This window comes from Arvicanthis niloticus, chromosome 10, assembly GCF_011762505.2.
Source record: "Arvicanthis niloticus isolate mArvNil1 chromosome 10, mArvNil1.pat.X, whole genome shotgun sequence".
NCBI lineage: Eukaryota > Metazoa > Chordata > Mammalia > Rodentia > Muridae > Arvicanthis > Arvicanthis niloticus.
Genome location: NC_047667.1, coordinates 24,814,305 through 24,832,595, shown reverse-complemented (window position 1 = coordinate 24,832,595; position 18,291 = coordinate 24,814,305). Strand labels below are relative to the sequence as shown.

The 18,291-nt window shown below is 49.0% G+C and overlaps 1 protein-coding gene across 2 annotated transcripts in view; it reads right to left on the bottom strand.

The window, feature by feature from the left end:
* Window positions 1-16,718, bottom strand: part of Csrp1 (cysteine and glycine rich protein 1) — a 31,687-nt gene extending 14,969 nt beyond the window's left edge. Inside the window, exon 1 of one of the 2 annotated variants that reach the window (XM_076941257.1) lies at window positions 16,546-16,718. The gene's annotated coding sequence lies outside the window, so the exon portion shown is untranslated. Of the gene's footprint in view, window positions 1-7,313; window positions 7,467-16,545 lie in introns of those variants that run through there. The other variant, XM_034512893.2, reaches the window with a different exon arrangement.
* Between the last annotated feature and the right edge of the window lie 1,573 nt (window positions 16,719-18,291).

Genomic DNA, 18,291 nt, shown 5'->3' with positions numbered 1-18,291 from the left:
CCTGGGAGCACCCACAGGTACCTCCGTTTGCACATGAACCAGAACTCACTGAACTCACACCTCACACCGGATCTTTCCAGATTTCTCCATTTTGCTTGTGGTGACATCACCACCCTCTATGTTTATAAAAGAACAAAGTTAGGGGCTCTTCACTCTCCTCTAGGGGCTCTTCTTCTCTAGGGGTGTCCTGCTCTGCACCCCTTTCCTTACTCACTCACCCCAAGGCTGTACATCATGCTCTTTAGGTTCTAAGACCCTATGGCACCTTACCCCACTCCTCTCCCCAGCCTCTCCACTTGCCTGGTTGCCTTGCCTTCACCCAGCAAGTGTGGCCACCCCTGGAAGAATATGTCTGCTACATACATTAGTCTCAGTTTTAGCCATGACACGTGACCTGGGCCTAACTTAGTTATATGTGGTTGCTTATGTGTGAGAGCATAGGATAGGAATTCCTGGGAGCTCTGGGGAAAAAAGTTATCCTGTCTTCTGAGAGACCTTCCTTGGAGCAAGTGCCCTCCACCCCTACCCTAGGCAAGGAGACAGGAGCAAGGGGCAGTCAGCCCAAAATAGAACTGAAAGAGTTCTATTAAGTGAACCGAGTCTTGGTTGATTCATTGAACAACCAGTTTAAGCCAAATCTATAGCTCAATGTGCCCCACACAGCCGCTGCCAGCTTTCTCACACAACATTCCTCCCACAGCCCCCAGAAACCAAGGATGCCCTGCCGACACACATCAGAACTCTGCCCTTGGCCTTGCAGACCTCAGCTTGCTTGACCTCAGCTGGTTTGTCTGACCCCACAGACCGGAAGCTGTCAACTTAGTCTCTGTTCAATCCTGAGTGCCCAAACCATGCCTTCCTGAAGAGCCAGGAGGATGCAGATGAGGCTGGGGTATGAGGCTGGGTGCACCACCTCCTACAGAAGAACTGGAGAGACCATCACTGGTTACTCACATCCACGTTCCTCCAGTCTAGAACTGACCTCGGCTCCATGGGCTCACACATCTTCCTTTACCTGCCAGTGACCTCTCTGCCTCCTCAGATAACCTGGGGCCAGTCCCCACCCCAGCCTCTCAAGACCCCTTCAGCCTCTTTCTGTCCTGAGGACTCCAGGGCTTAACTGTACTTGCTGAACAATGACTCAGCTGCAAGCCCATGTAAGGGGAAGTGCAATTCAGCAAGAAAAGCACACACGTCACCATCTAATTGACAGCCATCCCTGCTCTTCCTTGCTCTGGGAATCCAGGTTCTGTAGCAGAGGATAGTCCAGGGAGCTGTCCTCTGAGGGTGGGGAATAGATGCCCAGTTTGCAGATAAGGAAAACCAAGTCACTAGAGGTTGGGCAACCAATATAGCACCACAGCTGTAGGGGGCAGAACTGGATTCTAAGAAAAGTCTAAGCACTTGTGTCCTCTGAGGCCCCAGTCATCAGGCTATGGACAGAGCATATTCAAGGGCCACTGCATGGGCTTGGTATGCAGTCCATCAAGATGGGTTCTCTCTTGGACTTTCTCCTTTTACTGTGTACCCCCTAAAGCAATAGGGGACACCCGCTAAGGGAGGATCAGTCACATGGTGGGAAGCCAGTCCAAGCAGTGTTTTGTTCAGACTCAAAGCCCTTCTCCCACTGGGGGAGACCCACAGCTCCATACAGGCCTCTCCTTGTTCTCCCTGGCCCAGTGTCAGGAGCTCATATCCAGCAGGGCTCCAGGGAATCAGGAACATGGGGGGAGGGGGAGGTGAAACCCAAGGACCTGCCAGTGCAGGGGGTCTGCTCAGGACGTCTTTTGTCTAGGCCATTCCTTGAGCTGGGAATCTGGATGGAACCCCAGAGGTTCCAAGAGGGAAAGCATTAACAGTGCCACAGCCAGAAAGCACGCTCTGTCCTCTCTGCCCAGAGGATGACCCCTCAGGAGTCAGTATGCAGACAGTCCCAGCTGGAGGGGTCTGTGGCCACCTCCTTCCAGAGTGAGGTGATGTTTGCTCCTCCCCCCATCTCCTTCTTTCTGCCCCTTCTTGCCAAACTCCGCCTGTGGGGAAGCTGGATTGCCTTAAAAGGAAGGCTGCTCTCAGTCTGCCAAAGGCTCAGAGGGATGGTGGTTCATTCTCAATTACCTTCCTAGTTCTGAGGTACAGAGACCTATGGGAGGCTGCGCCCAGTGCTTAGGAAATTGGAGCTGGGGTTAAATAGTGCAGTGCACCTCTTCTTAGACTTCTCAACGTCATCTGTTTATCCCTAAAATGGAACAGTCCCACAGTCTGATGCCTAAATGAGAATGAGAACGGACAGAGGACTGCACTGTAGAGGCCATGCCTCTGGTTGCCACCTACAGCCTAGCCCAGTCAGAAGTGGGGACAGATGCCTGACCTTTCCTTCCGGAATGATCTATGTCTGAAAGAAGCAAGACTTAAGACGCAACACGCCAAGTAGGGACGAGGGTCTTCTGACCTGTTTGCCAGCCAAGCTAATAAGTCCATTAAGTCCATCACAAGCTATTTCCTTTTTTTTTTTTTTTTTTTTTTTTTTGGTTTTTCGAGACAGGGTTTCTCTGTGTAGCTCTGGCTGTCCTGGAACTCACTCTGTAGACCAGGCTGGCCTCGAACTCAGCAATCTGCCTGCCTCTGCCTCCCAAGTCACCAGCTATTTCCTTACAGTCCAGTTCTCCAGTACCCCTGGCCACCTGTGACTCCCAGCAGGGACCTAGATCTTTCTTCAGACTTTCTGGTATGTGGCCCTAGATAAACAAGTCATGGCTGTTGGGCAAAGGAGCATATGTGTATAACCTCAGCACTTGGAGAGGAGAGGCAGGAGGATTACCATTGAGATTAGGACATGTAAGAGCTTCACATATCTGAAAATAACAATGAGGACTCAATACTGTCTTATGTGATTGCATTATCCACAGAGGGTTCATCACACAGTCCTGTTCCCTTTGGGACTTGCTGACTTTGTTCTGTTTGTCCTAGTTAACTGTCTTGATAATCTCAAAAGAGAATAAAATCTGAATTTTCTGTTGAATGTCTGGGAACATCCCATTAGCTGTTTACTTGAACTGTCAAGATCCTCAGGGCTAGGTAGGGGCTGGAAGGCAATGGCTGCCCTCTTTAGACAGACTAACTCAAGTCTGCTGCTCAGCCTAGTTGGGTCATATCCAGCTATACAGAGGCTCAGTCTTAAAGGGATGCAAGATGGTGACCTTTATAGCAAGCAGTAGAGGGTGGGGTGGGCATGGACCAGGCATGAGGCATAGACTCTCACAGGCATCCTAAACCTAACAGAGGTGATGGATTCAGATGGTCATGTTTCAAACGAACCACCTGTGTTCTAAGCCTGCCAGCCACCTAGGCCCATAAAGGGCCTGCCTCATCAAACACTTGACATGCTACCTCACATCTTTCTCCAGTGGAAAAACCCCATCTCTCCCACTCCATAATCCCCATTCCCTTAGGTAAAAGAGGGCTGGACAGGCTCAGGGCTTAAGTCCCCCGCCTTCTTGATCCGGTAGAGACCTGTTAGGTATTTATCTGGGTAGAAATGAGCTGCCAGAAGTTCCCTGAGCTCTCTGGAACCTGCCAGGTTGACAAGAGTGGTGTCACCCTTTCCAACCCTGTGGCTGTCTCTTCCACGCCCCCACGCCCAGAGAGCAGCCAGGACAGAGCTAGAGGGAAGGAAGGTGGCACAATTTCAGAGCCCATGGAGACTGCATCTTAGGCGTGACACCTGAGTGGCCAAGGAGATCTACCCTGAAGATAAAGGTCCCTGGTAGAAAAGGGGCACCCCCCAAAATGAGTTCAGCCTCAGCTTTACAGCCCCCCCCCCCAAGGTGATTCATTAGTCCTTTGCATACAGCTCCCCTCTGAGAAGTCAGACTTCATCGAGCTATCACTACTCCAGGGCCCATATCCCCCAGATTTTGACTGTAACTGAGATCTTGCTCTCCCATCCCACCCCCAGAACTCCTGCTCCTCATTCCCACCTCTCTCCCCTTGGAGTTCAGAAATCTGATTTCCATGTGTGCAGATGGAAACAGGGACCCGTGACTAGATGCAGATTCTACGGCTGGGCCACATCCACTTCCTTAAGTATCTCTAAATGAGTACAAGAGACCTTATAATTAAGTTACGACCAAATTGAATCTGCTTTATTGTCTGGAATGACGTTGAGAGCAGAACCAGCTGTTTGTGTCCTGTGTTGAACAGAAAGGTCTGAATGATTTTGATTAATTTTTAAAAGGGAAAGAAGAAAAAAAAAAAGGATAGCCTTAGCCTTGTAAATGCATTGCTCACAGTTGACATCTCAGAAAGATCCAGCCCATGTACCCCTCACTTGAAGAATACCCAGACCCCCTGGGGTGGAGACCTTCTTGCCGGCTGGGCTGCATTCCAGCTGTGATCCTTCTATTTCTTCCTCAGACTCGCACAGCTTCAGACAGCACTGGAAATGCCAGAGTCTAGAAACACTAGCTGCCTCATATTTACACCCTTTACCATACATGGGAATTACTCCACACTGACGTCAGACAAATTCCTGGGGAGCTGCGTAGTCCAAGCCGTGTCATTACCATATACAAGCCTAACAACTGGAAACAGGAGGTGAGGCTCCTGTCAGGATTCAGGCTGCTACCTCTCCTTCCTCAAGAAACAGCTCTTACAGGGGGCCCCCCACGCTGGCTGCCTCTTTTCCAGGATTTCTCTTTTTCTTTCCTGAAAACATGACTCCAAACCACAGACACATATCAGGAGGGACAAAAGTCTGGGAAGTGACCTGTGGGACTCCCTGGACCCTCAGCCACCCAGCAGATTGGAAACCTGGAGGTCAGGCAATCAAACCATGACCCATTCCATGCTAAAGCCATTGAAGCCCTGTCTGCTTTTACATATCAGTCATGACAGAGTGGTCTTCAGAAATGACTCCATTTCCTTAGGTGACTTGGAATGCGGAAGTGTGAAGGAGCAAAGAAAAACCACAGGCAGGGAGCAGAAGGCTTGTGTCTGAACTGCAGCTCCTGGAGACCAGCTGCAATCTTGAGATATTCCTCATCACTGCCGAGTACCTTCATCTGCAGCAACAGCCCACATCAGCCCCTTCCTCAGAATAGACAACACAGGTGAAGAAGGGTTTAGCTCCAGCCGGCACGCAGCAAGCGCAGACACTTGCTTACTATATAATCTTTTAAAAAGACCATCCAAATCAGTCTGGTGCCTCTAAGCATTTGCCAATGTGTCTGCTTAATGCCAAACAGCTGAATGGGCGGGGTGGGGGCCTTTTGTCACTAACATCTCTTTGGACTTAATCCATGCCTCCTTCAGGCTTCCAACAAGTCAATTTTGCCCAGTGAGCCCTATATAAAGAAACCTTAGGGACCCACCAGAAAGCTTCTTCCCAACTTGTTTTCTCTACCAGGAGGCCCACAGTGAATAAAAACTTGTAAACACTAAAGTCACAGAAAAACTAGTTGGTAATTGCTTACAACTCCATTCATTCACTCAGTGTTTGATTGTTGACTAGTTGTTGTTGTTTTAGATATTAGCCCAGGCTAGCCCCCAACTTGTGATCCTCCCACCATCATCTCCCAAGTGCTGGGATTAAAGACGCACTGCCACCATAGCCAGCTTCAATCACCCAGTGTTGATTTACCATCAATCAAGGGTAAACATTACCCTCTCTCCGCCTGCAACTCTGACCCAGTAAGGACTGACTGGTTCTGAAGTCTGTGAGTTACAAAAGAAAACACCTGGACCAAGAAGGAGGGTGCTAGGGCAAGCCAGAGGCAGTCTTCTCACATTTTCTCAGCAGGTAGTCACAGAGCTGGAGACCCTGCCCTTCAGATTCTCTCCAACAACCTCCCAAATCCCTCAGCTTTTGAGCCTTGGGCACAGTTCTCTCTACCTCCTCAGGCCAACACCACACCCTCTGCAGGATAAACTTCCTTCCCTGACTGACTGGGCCGCCCCGGATATCCCTGCCAAGGCAAAGGGTCTCTCTGTGCAGTGCCAAGCCGGATTTTCCAATGATGCTCAGACCAGCCTCTCCCCAACACAGTGGCCTGGCTTCCTAAGCAGAAGCCTAGGAAGAGAGTCAGAAGGCAGGGAGGAAGCTTTAGGGCCCAGTCCTGAAGGAAATCCTCAACCTAGCTCAGAGATAACAGTGCTAGCAGCTCCATCCATTGAGCTTCTGCAAGAGGAAAGCAGGAAGCCAGGGCTAGGGCGTGTGGTGTGTGTGTGTGTGTGTCTGTGTGTGTAAGATGTGCTCCAAGTACTGCCCAGAAGAAAACTGAGCTGTTACTTGCTGGAGGTCTTCTGTGTATTAAGTGTTAAATCTGCGTTGAAATGCAAGTCTGTTTGCCTTTCAGAAACCCTGTCACCAAGATTCCAGAGGATGTCTCATGATCAATGTTCCACCAAAGGCAAATGGATCGCTTGCATGCTGGGATGGTGTCCCATTGCAGTGCCCTGTCAGGGGGGAAGGAGGAAGGGCCTGTCCATTCATTCACCTCAGGAAGCAAGAAGTGGGTGGGATCGTCCTGACATCAAGTAATTGCTCCCAGTCTAGACCCTTGCTCTGATGGATTACAACAGTATAGGAGCAGAAGTATGCAGAACTGACCCACACCTGTGTCACATGGATGAAACACCTGTCAAATAACAGCTTGTTGGGTGACCCTGCAACGTGCATAAATGTGCTCGCTCACTCAGTCAGTCCCTTTCTACTTCCCAGCTTTCAAGAAACAGCTCCTGTAGGCTCTTTAAAACCTCAGTAGTCTTCACCTAACACCTAGACTTTAGTGCGGAGGTGAAACGAGTCCGCCGCCGCTTCCATCTGGTTCTTTCAGGAAAAAAGAAAACTCATATCTGCCCTCTGGGGCTATCAAGCCATATGCACACTCCCCCCGACCCCCACCCCCCCGCAGGCACTTTCAGGAAAAGAGAGCGAGGGAAGGGGTGGCACGGATGTACTCATCCCTCAGCCTTACAATGAGTGTCAGTGGCCCACAGAATCGCTGATTGTTCTGCAGGAGGTGGGGGGGGGGGGGGGGGGAGCAGGGTCACCCTGGGTCTAGAGCACGCGAAAGTCAGCTGCCCTGGAAGCCCCGGGATGGGGAGGGACCCAGCGTTTTCAGGAAAGGGAAGCACTGCCGGGCTAACCCTGTCCACTTCTCACCACCTCCCTCCTGGGATCACTTTTCCAACAAACTTTTCTTGCAAACCACAAGGCTGCGACAGGACTAGAAAAAACCAATAGGCGAAGGGTGCGTCCCAGGCGCTCCGGTAGTTGCCGGGACCCGAGGCGGGCGAGCCGGGGGCGCACTCACCTGACAGCTGCTGGGAGGTGCGCAGGCGACAGCACTCCGGGAAGCGGCGGCTGGCTGCGCCGGACTACGCGCCGATTTTGTTTCCCCCTCCGGAAGGCGTTTCCCGCGCCACGCCAACCAGTAGGCTTTGCACACTGCACCACAACAGGGCTGATGTCACGGAGAAGCTGTCCCCTTCCCCCACCCAAAACCCAGGGCCGGGAGCCCGGGCGTGGCTGCTGCCCCTGCTGTGGCTTCTCTGTGCACCCTGTGGCGATCTCAGGGGAAAATCTATACGTGGGGGTGGGAGGCGGGGTTAAAAGGTTCCTGGTCTGCCACGTGGGAAAGCGGAGACCTAGCCGTGAGATCAGACTAGAGAACAACTTGGGCCCCCTAGGGAAGAGAGCGAAGGTCCTTAAATTTTGGGGTCCCGATGGCACAATTTTAACTCGCACTCCAGAGTAAGACAAGCAAGGTCCCACTTCCTGTGACTGACTTCTGCCAGACAGCCGGCCTCAGGTTCATCAGTAAAAGGGGTGTGTGCCACCGGGATGTGATGGGGGTTGAGATCCTGGAAGACCCAGCAGCCCTTACTCTCGCTGCCCTCGTCCAGTGGCTCTAGTCCCTCTGCTTTCCCCACTTCCCTGCTACCCACAAGAGATCATTCTGCCATTACTAAGTGAACCTTTCTTTCTCTGGGCTAACCTACAGAATGACAGACACAGACTCCGGGCCACTGAAAACTGACTCTGCAGTGGTTACCAATATAAGTTACCAGGCCCAACTGCTCCCAGTGTGCAGAGCTGCCTGTCTAGAGAATCCAATCCTAGAGGGGGGAATTGCTGCTCCTGGGCCCAGAGGGTGTCAGGAAGTAAAGACTTAAAAGAGAAGGCCTATTTTCTTTCTTTCTTTCTTTCTTTCTTTCTTTTTTAAAATTTATTTCACGTATGTGAGTACAGTGTTACTGTCCTCAGACACACCAGAAGAGGGCATCAGATCCCCTTACAAATAGATGGCTGTGAGTCACCATGTGGTTGCTGGGAATTGAACTCAGGACCTCTGGAAGAGCAATCAGTGTCCTTAACCACTGACCCATCTCTCCAGCCCAACCCATTTTCACTATGAGTACAAACAGCTCCAAGCAAGAAATATGCAGCTTTCCTTGGGACCTAACTAAATGAAGACTGCAAGGAAAACTGTTCCCAGTAACAAGGGATTCAGATGGGGGTGTTAGAACCTCAAAGGAGGCCCTCTTCTATTTTATAGGATAATTATTGCTGTTCTATAAAGTTGTTTCTGTTTTGTTTGAGATAGAGGCTCACTGTGTAGCCCTGGCTGGCCTGGAACTCACTATGTAGACCAGGATGGCCTGAACTCAGAGATTTCCCTGCCTCTGCTTTCTAAGCACTAAGATTAAAGGGCCAGTTACCACCATCGTTATTATTTACTATTTCTAAGATCAAAGGGACTTGAGGACTGCCGTGGTCATCGAAGGTTGAATTACATCATTCTCATTCTCACCGAGTGCAGGCAGTGCTGGGAAACAAGCCACACAGACTTCAGTGTGACGTCACATGCTGTGTAGAGTTGTCTGTTTGGACCATTCCTGCCATCTACACTTCTCACAGAGGAAATGCCTGTTGTGTTCACTGGGGACAGTCACATTTGTTAAGCGGTTGCCTCCTGTCATCTCAAAGGTATCTCTAGGTACAGCTTGCTATATCTTTCACTGTGTCGGGGCTCAGACCCTCGTGGACTTCATTTAAAGTCCCAGCACTTGATTCTGTGGCACTAGACTTTTTAACCCCAGCTCTATTGGAAGCTGAGACAAGAAGAACACAAACCCAAGACCTGCCTGAGCTACAGAGTTATTGTAAGACCAGTCTGTGTACTCCACCGTGAGGCCTTCACTCAAAACAAAAAGGGCCAGTGAGATGGCTCTGTGAGTAAAGGAGCTTGCTGCACAAAACCCATAGGAGAAGGAATGAGCCAACTCCCAAAAGTTGTCCTCTGACCTCCACTCACACAGCTGGCTCACGAATGCCTACCTATCCAACTGCCAATACCACACACACACACACACACACAAACAAACGCACATGGAGCAGATGGAGCAGGGGGTGGGGTGGGAAGAAAGAGAGAGAGAGAGAGAGAGAGAGAGAGAGAGAGAGAGAGAGAGAGAATATAAATAAAGTTCAAATTCAAAATTAAAAAGTAAGCTGTGGACGTAGCTCAGTGGTAGAACACATGCCTAGTATGTACAAGGCTCTGGCTTCATTCCCCAGTTTTATAAACAAAGAGAGACAAGTCAGGGATAGGAGCTGGGTTGTTGAATTTACTCTTTTCCAGGAATAAAGCTAAAGCATCTCATGATTCAGAAAATAAAACATTTATCTGGGCTTTTTTTTTTTTTTTTTTTTTTTCTTTCTCCCATAAGTCACATCTTCTTTTAGCCCGACTCATCGTTCAAGAGAGACCTACTGTGCTGGTTAGTTTTGGTTGTCAACAACTCAGAGTTACCTGGGGTGAGGTACTCAAGAACCCCTTCCATCAGACTGGACTGTGAGCACGTCCGTGGAGTTTTTGTCCTTGTCCTTGCTAACTGTTGATCCATTAGGAAGGCCGAGCCCACTGAGGGCAGTCCAGCGACATTTAAAAAGATGGCTGAGACAGGCATGGTGGTACACACCTTTAATCCCAGCAGGAACAGCTGGGTCTCTGAGTTGGAGGCCAGCCTGGTCTACAGAGTAAGTTCCAGGACAGCCAGGGCTAGAAAGAGAAACCCTGTCTTGAAAAACATTAATTAATTAATTAATTAATTAATTAAGCTGGCTGAGTGTGAGCTCAGCGTCAAGCATTCCCCGTGGTTTTTGCTCAAGCTCCTGCCCTGTCTTCCCTCTATGAGAGAGTGCCCCCTGGGAGTATAAGCTAAACAGACCTTTTCCTCCTCAGGCTGCTTTTGATCATTGTGTTTATCATAGCAACAATGACAATAAAAACCCATACTAGGACACTCTCCAAAACTGCGATGTCTGTAAGAACTAACCCAGCATTGGCAGAAGACATAGCTATTCCTATCTGATGTATTCAAGATTAAAAGGAGAAGCCAGGAGGATTCTTGGTCTTTCTTATACTTAGACAGGTATGTTAAACTGAGGAAGTACAGTTAGCACTAGAGACCATAGGCTCAAGGCCCAGAGATGTCACTCCTGCGGCTGGGGTTCCCCTGAAGCATCAGCACTCAGTATCCGGAAGAAACAAGCCTTGGATTTTTGCCCAAGACTACAAGAGAGCAAATGCTTGCATTTCCTTCTTTGGTCTGGGTTTGTCCTCGGTGGCTGTGCTGATAGATCTCCCTGTGGGGGCATACCAGTCTGTTCTGTGAAATGTCCTTAGCATGAGCCAGGGGACGAAAACCAGAAACAGCTGCCGAACTTGTATTTCTCTCAGTACATCTTTGTTTGTTTGGTTTGGTTTTTCCAGACAGGGTTTCTCTGTATAAGAGCCCTGGCTGTCCTGGAACTCGATTTGTAGATTAGGCTGGCCTCAAACTTACAGAGATGAGATCCGCCTGCCTCTGCTTCCTGAGTGCTGGGATTAAAGGTGTGCACCACCACACGGGGTTCTCGTTGCATCTTAAAGCACCTCCGCAATAGAATGATGTTCAATGTGTCATCCAAAGTCACAGGTGTGCTTAGCCATGCTTAGCCATGCAAAGGCTGTGTCTGCATACACAGCTTAGGAACACAACTATGTAGGCAGTTGGATGGAGGTAAGGGAAGCCAAACAGGCCCTTCCTTTTCTCCTGTTTCCTTCGGAACCTCGTACTTTTGGCTATATCAATCTCCTTGCATATTGCCATCCATGTGGGCTTGGAGCTCACTAACAGATAAGAGAAACCTTGAGAATGACTTGAGTCAAAGATAATGGTGGTGTACAAACCTTGCAAACCAGCACGAGCTGCCTGTTGAAATCACAGTCCAGAAAGCATCATCAATACTTGGGGTGACACCTATGCCTAAATTCCCTTAGGGTGGAGGTACTGGTCCTTGGTGATACTGGTCCTATTTAACTGTGCCCAGACTGGCTCCATCCAGGCAGCTGTACCCACACCTACAGATGACGTGATCAGAGATCTCTGCAGGGTGCTACAGAGGAGGCTTGCCACACACAGGTGAGGGGCAGGGAGAGATGATGACCTCAGTTTCATTGGACTTGAAGTGCCTGGGGATATCTAGTGGGCAGTTAGACACAGAACCAAAGAGGGACTGGGGCTGAAGGTAAAGATTTGGGGTTGTCGGTCTGGAGAGAATTTAGGAAGAAGAGCAGGCCTGGAAGCCCAAGGGACACTGCCATTTGAGAGTAGCTGAGAGCCTGCAAAGGAAACTAAGGAATTATAAAAGGTCTGGAATAACAACCATGATGTGGAGGTCAGAGGAAGGTTGGGGGCAGGCCAGATCATGATATGTACCAGGTCCTCATCTTCATGATACTCTAGAAGAGACCTGGGAAGCCACTAGGAGAAGAAAATGAGTGAAAAGGTCAGGAAAGGTAGGATCCAGTCTGGTCTTTAGTTTCAGCACTCAGGAGACAGGAGCAGGCAGATCTCTGTGAGCTCAAGGCTAGCCTGGTCTATATAGCCTGTTCCAGCCATGCCTCTCCTCCAAACAAGGTAAGATCCCCAGGGTGTAACACCTCTTAAACGAGGATTTTCATCCCTTCACTACAGAGCCATTTAAGGTTCCTCCACCATTCCCAGAGACGCCCAAATGTGTGACTCATCCAGTCTGAGTATCCTGTAGTTCTAAAGACACAAATCTGGGGGGGTTGGGGGGGGACACAATGCTTCTAGAGGCAAGGCCCTGCTACTAGGTTTGAACTGTACCCCGCCAGACAACACAGAGTCACCTTAGAGCTGAAGGGGACCCCAAGGAATAAAAAAGCCTGTGAGAACACTCAATCCACCTTGATTTCAAAGACACCCCCCACTTCTTAGAGCTAAGGCTGTAGCTCGGTTGGTAGAGCGCTGGTTTAACACACAGGAAGCCCCAAGTTCAATCTCCAGCATTGCATAAAACCAGGCATGCTGCCACAGGCCTACGATCTGAGCATTCAGGAGGTGGAAGCCAGGAGTGTTTGTTATATTTCTGAGGCAGCTTAAAGACAGAGGGAGCAGGAGAGACCAGTCTGACCTCAGTCTGACCTCAGCAGACAGGGCTGTTTAGGTCAAACAGCAAGGGACAAACACAGTGGGAAAGGTGTGTCTGCCGAAAGGGAAGGGACACCTGGAGTGTGTATAGGGTGTCCGGAGAATGGGGAGTTAGTGCAGCTTCAGAAAGCCGTGTGCCAGTCCCTATGTTCCCCCTCCTGGGGTTGTTTGTCCACACAAGGCTGTTTTATCTTTAGACACTGCCTCCCTCTGGCTACCAGGATGCGGGTGATGGTGGATGGCTAAGTTAAGCAATGGCAGTGACGGGGGAGGGCTGGAGTTTCAACAGAGGGTCTTGGTCACGGTCTGGCAGGGTTTGTTCAAGACTTACTCTAACGTGGAGTATCGGAAGTTCAAGGCTATCCTTGGCTATACAAGGCCAGCCTGGGCTACATGAAAGCCCAACAACAATAAACAGACAAACCAAAAAATAATAATAAAAGAAAGAAAGAAAGAGGGAGGGAAGGAAGGAAGGAAAGAAGGAAGGAAGGAAGGAAGGAAGGAAGGAAGGAAAGAAAGAAAGAAAGAAAGAAAAGAAAAGAAAAGAAAAGAAACAACCAAAACAAAAACCAAACCGCCAACTTCAAACGGTCAGTTTGCATCTCGGCTCTGCCATCAATCATTAGCCACACTGATAAGGACAGTGCTCACTGTGGAGCACCCACTGAGTGACAGTGAGTCTCTACACACCTGCCTTCTTTGTTCTCACAGGTGTGAGTGACTGACTGAAGGGTCACATCTGCAGTGAGAAAACAGGTGTGGAGGGGCAATTGTCTCAGAGGCTTTGTGACCACGCTCTAGCCCCCAGCTCTCCTTCTGCATAAAACAAGAGGCCAAACCACCACAGCACTCTCAAAGTCTCAGCAAGGCAGGCCTGGCAGTAAAGATGGATGACTGTGCTCCCCGGTGGACCCTAAACACCTACCTCGCCATGGCCTTAAGGTTTTATACTGTATTATAAAAAGTTTGCTCGACTTTTCCATCCTCCTTTACATACAACTATGTTTGTTTGAATCCGAAGGTGGTTGTTAAAATTATGGTTTTGAGCCAACAAGATAGTTCAAAGGATAGAGGAGCTTGCTAACCAGGGCTCGTGGACCTGAATTTGAACCCTGGAATCCATATGGTAGAAATAGAGGAGCCATTTCTGCAAGGCGTCTCCCACAGGCCCCCTTTCTCACTCACACACACACACACACACACGCACACGCACACGCACACGCACACGCACACGCACACGCACACACACACACACACACACACACACACGAGCTGTGACACACACATGAACTGTGACATACTCGGCTAAGGTTAGTCCTGAACTCCTGATCCTCCCACCTTCACCGCCAAAATCCTGGGATTACTCATGCAAAGAACGCAGACACTCTTGAGCACATGCGATGTTTATTGTGTAGTATCCATGGTAACCCACTGCAGGACCCTGGAGCTATGAATAGGTCAACTGACACATGCAGGTGATGTTTCAGGTTCTTCTGGGGGATGGGGACACAATGAGGGGGATAGAGTGCTTGTCATGCAAATGTAAGGACCTGAGTTTGGATCTCTAGAGCCCATGTGAAAGCAGAATGTGGTGGTGTGCACTGGAAACCCCAGCACTGGGGAGGGGAAGTCAGAGACAGTGCTTCCTCAGAGCTTACTGCAGCCTGTCTAGCTGCAGGAACCTGAGGCTGGATGGGCTTCAGGTTCAGTGAGAGGCCACTTCCCAAAAGATAATGTGGAAACTGATAGAGGAAAACACCTAACACTGACCTCTGGCCTCCACATGAGAGGCCCCCCCCCACACACACACATATACTCACGCACTCGTGCAAATACACACACACACACACACACACACACACACACACACAGTGTTCTTGGCTCTAACACTATCCTACGGTGATAATCTATGCTGGGACAAATCAAGGCGGGGGTGGGGTGGGGTGGGGTGGAGGGGGGTATGGGCTAAGGGCAGCGTTTCTGATTCATCAGCCTCTGCATTTGTGTTTCCCAGGAAGATTCCTAGAATCTCACAGGGATTTACAAGCTCTACTGAGTTTGTTAGCTATCTATACCCATGCTTTGTTGCTATAACGAAATATCTGAGTCTGGATCCTTTATATGCAAAAGAGCTCTTATCTCTGGATGCCCAAAACCAAGGAACTGTCAGTAGCAATACAAGAGATAAAACCCAGAACTTCCAGCAGCAGGCTGAGGCAGTCCCTCATCTTTTAGGGACTTCTAATCATGTCATTCTGGATCATTGGTTTTGCCACAGAAAAGAGGAGCCAGTATGAAGCAGAATTGAAGTCTGTCAAAAAGGTATTTTTTTAAACAGATTTCAAAACAGGCTAATAGAAGGAAGGGTGCCAGAGAAGACAGAAAGGCACACCCTACCGGTAAGGTGCACTCTCTCAAAGAGAGTCTTGCCGAGCTGTACTTACAGTAGCCACATGTACTGTTTTTGGTGGCTTCTGAAGTTGCTAAGAAACTAGGATGAGATCATAGGGTTGTTCCTGTGCACCAGGTCACAGGGTCACAGGGTCACAGGGTCACAGGGTCACAGGGTCACTGGGCAGGTAAGGGTGCTTTTACTGTAACTAAGATTGAGTCTTATTTGTGACTCCCTGCAAGCATCTGAGGAAAGGGTAAGACTACAGACACCGGAAGGACGGAAGGACGCACACACAGTCTCTGGCCTTGAGGATGATTTGCTGCTGTTTTGACGCAGTTTCTCTGTTTGAGGTGATTATTGTCTCTGTGCCAGATTCTGTCATAACAAATGTTCTCTGTGCAGGTTCTTAGCTGGCCAGAGCTTCAGCCTAGACTCCGAGGTAAGGGGCTCCTCCATCACTCTGAGATTATCAGCCTTCTTATGCTGTGTCAGCACCAAGGTGGCTTCTGATAAAAGCCTCACAGTGACCAATATCTCATGGCAGGCATCTCTATACATGAGAGAGAGGCCACTCAGCAAGAGAGGAGCAACAGAGGAGCAGAGGCTAGGCTACACTTTTTTTTTTTTAAGCTAGGGTTTAAATGTGTAGCTCCAGCTACCCATATCTGCTTGCTATGTAGCCCAGGCTAGTCTCAAACTCAAAGCTTGTTCTTTTATAAAAGCCTAAGCCACCTAACCCACCCGTGGCCTGCATGAAGCCCCCCCCCCCCGCCCCCTTGCAGGAGGTCGATTATGACTCAATGGCTCCCACTAGCTTTCACTTGTTGAAAGTCCCAGCCCTGTTCAAACTTCCAGCACACAGATTTTCCAGCTGTACCAAGACCACAGCAATATCTAGCAGAAAGGCCAGAAAAGGCCACTTGTGGCCAATGGAAAGCCACACTGGATGGTGAGAGACAAGAAAGGGGGAATCCAGGTTGGGAAAAAAAACAAAAACAACAACAACAACAACAAAAATGCTGGTCCAGAGGAACCCGATCAAGGATCCAGGTCTGATAGAAAAGCCAGAGTTCATACTATAAAGAGCAAAGAAGGTTCCAGGGAAGAGGTGATTCAGAAGTCCACAGAAATGGCTCAGGGTTGGGTTCTCAAGGACCCTGGGAAACAGTCTAGATAGCTTTTTAAGTGGCCACTTCCTCTCCTCTCTGTCACCCACTTCCTGGTCCCAACGATCTGATAGCCACGCACAGCAAGGCCCTCTCACTCCCTGGACAGCCTCTGTCCAAAATAGGCAAGGCTGAGGCTTGGCTCTCAAAGTGGCTGTGGGAGGGGAGACAGGAGAGCCTGGGATGGAGGGGAAAGGTACTTCCTCCAAGGCCAGGACAAAGGAGGGGACAGGGAGTCTGTGAACTTACTTAGTGTTCAGGGAGACCTGTGGCCACAGGGTGGGCCACAGGCTTAGCAGGATAGCTCCATTCCTTGCCACCTAGGCTACTATTCTCTTCTCCACCTTACCCTTTCTGAGTAGGCCAGTCCTAATCACCGCCCTCTCCTTTGTACCTTCTGGCTTTGTAATCTTGATCCCCCTTTCTTTGGTCGAGGGCGCCCCTCCCCACACTGCTCCAGGGTCATCTGGCTTATGTACTTACAGTGGTGAAATGGACTGAAAACAATCCAGATTTCTGCTCTACCAGAGTTGACAGGGTGGTATTTGTTCAGCTCTGGAGAAAAAAGAAACAAAAACGAAAACAAAAACGGATGACTTTTGGAGAACCAGCTCACCGGAAAGGCAAACCCCAGGAGCATGGAGTTTACTAGCCTAGAAGCTTCTGGAAAGCAGGCGTTTAGCTTACTCTCCTTGGTAGCTCTCAGGGGGCTTCATCTGGTGCAGGTGTTTCCTTTGGGTTTCAGGATTGTGGCCACGGAAGTGAAGCCAGAGTTTGCAAAGACCTGGAGTAAGATTGCCACCTGCTGGTGAATTCTAGAAGGACATGTAGCCTCAGCCTTCCTTGCCCAACTGGCCACACACCTCAAGAAGCCTCAAATTTATGTCTTATATATCTTTATTGACCCCACTCCCTTTGCTTGGCATGTTGGCATATTTTGGAGAGTTTGAAGCCAACCAATCTGGTCTACATAGTGAGTTTCATGACAATCAGGACTATGCAAAGAGACCTGTCTCAAAAAAAAAAAAAAAAAAAGGAAAAAAAAAAGACTCCCCCAAATCTTTTACAATTCTGTCATATAATAGCTGTCTTCCTCTTCATCCTCAACTCTTGTTTTTTGAGACAGGGTCTCTCTACATAGCCAGAACTTTCCTGAAGTCCTGGGGTCAAAGGCATGTGCCACCATGTCTGGCCTTTCCTTTCCACTCAAATATTGAACATTCATTGATCTTCAAAATGACAAATCTTTTTTTTGTTGTTGTTTTTGTTTTTCAAGACAGGTTAGTGTAGTCCTGGCTGTCCTGGAACTCAATCTGTAGACCAGGCTGGCCTTGAACTCAGAAATCTGCCTGCCTCTGCCTCCCAAGTGCTATGATTAAAGGCGTGTGCCACCACTGCCCAGCCAAAATGACAAATCTTATGCAAGATTGCTTTCTGTATGCAAATAAGCATTCTAGTGTGCAAAGGGAAGCTTTAAAACACCAATAATGTGTCTTATTTTTAAAGAATGAGCTATTTGCTTAGTGTTTACTGCACAGATGGACACAGAACAGCTGGGGATATGTATTTATTTTCCCACCTGTGAAAAGGGGGAGAATCCAAGGAATCCCACTGTTCACATCTGGGGGCTCCAAGGAGAGGAAACAGGCTAAGGAGCTGGTCTAGAAAGGCGATATTCTCTCTCTCTCTCTCTCTCTCTCTCTCTCTCTCTCTCTCTCTCTCTCTCTGTGTGTGTATGTGTGTGTGTGTGTGTGTGTGTGTGTGTGTGTGTGTGTGTGTGTTAGAACATTTCCCTAGCAAAGTCTTGGGCTTCCTTTCCAAAGACGGAAGAGGACAAAGGATATATGGTTATGCTTGTGATATGTGGAGATGGCATATTTTGATTATGTTGTGCTAGGTCACAAGCCATTCAAAGCTTAACAGTTTAAAACAACAACTTTGGAGCTAGAGAGATGGCTCCAGGGTTAAGAGCACTGGCTGGGCTTTCAGATGTTCTGAGTTCAATTTCCAGCACCCATATGGCAGCCCATAACCATCTGTAACTTGAGTTCCAGGAGATACAATGACACCTTCTTCTAGCCTCTTCAGATGGGCCCACAGTACACAGATACACACACTGCTAATTTAAACACAAAATAACATGTTTTTAAAGTAACAGCTTTTCATTGCTGTCTCCCCTGTTTCTGAGGCTTTCTTAAGATCTGTTCCATATTTCTTCTCAGAACTTCT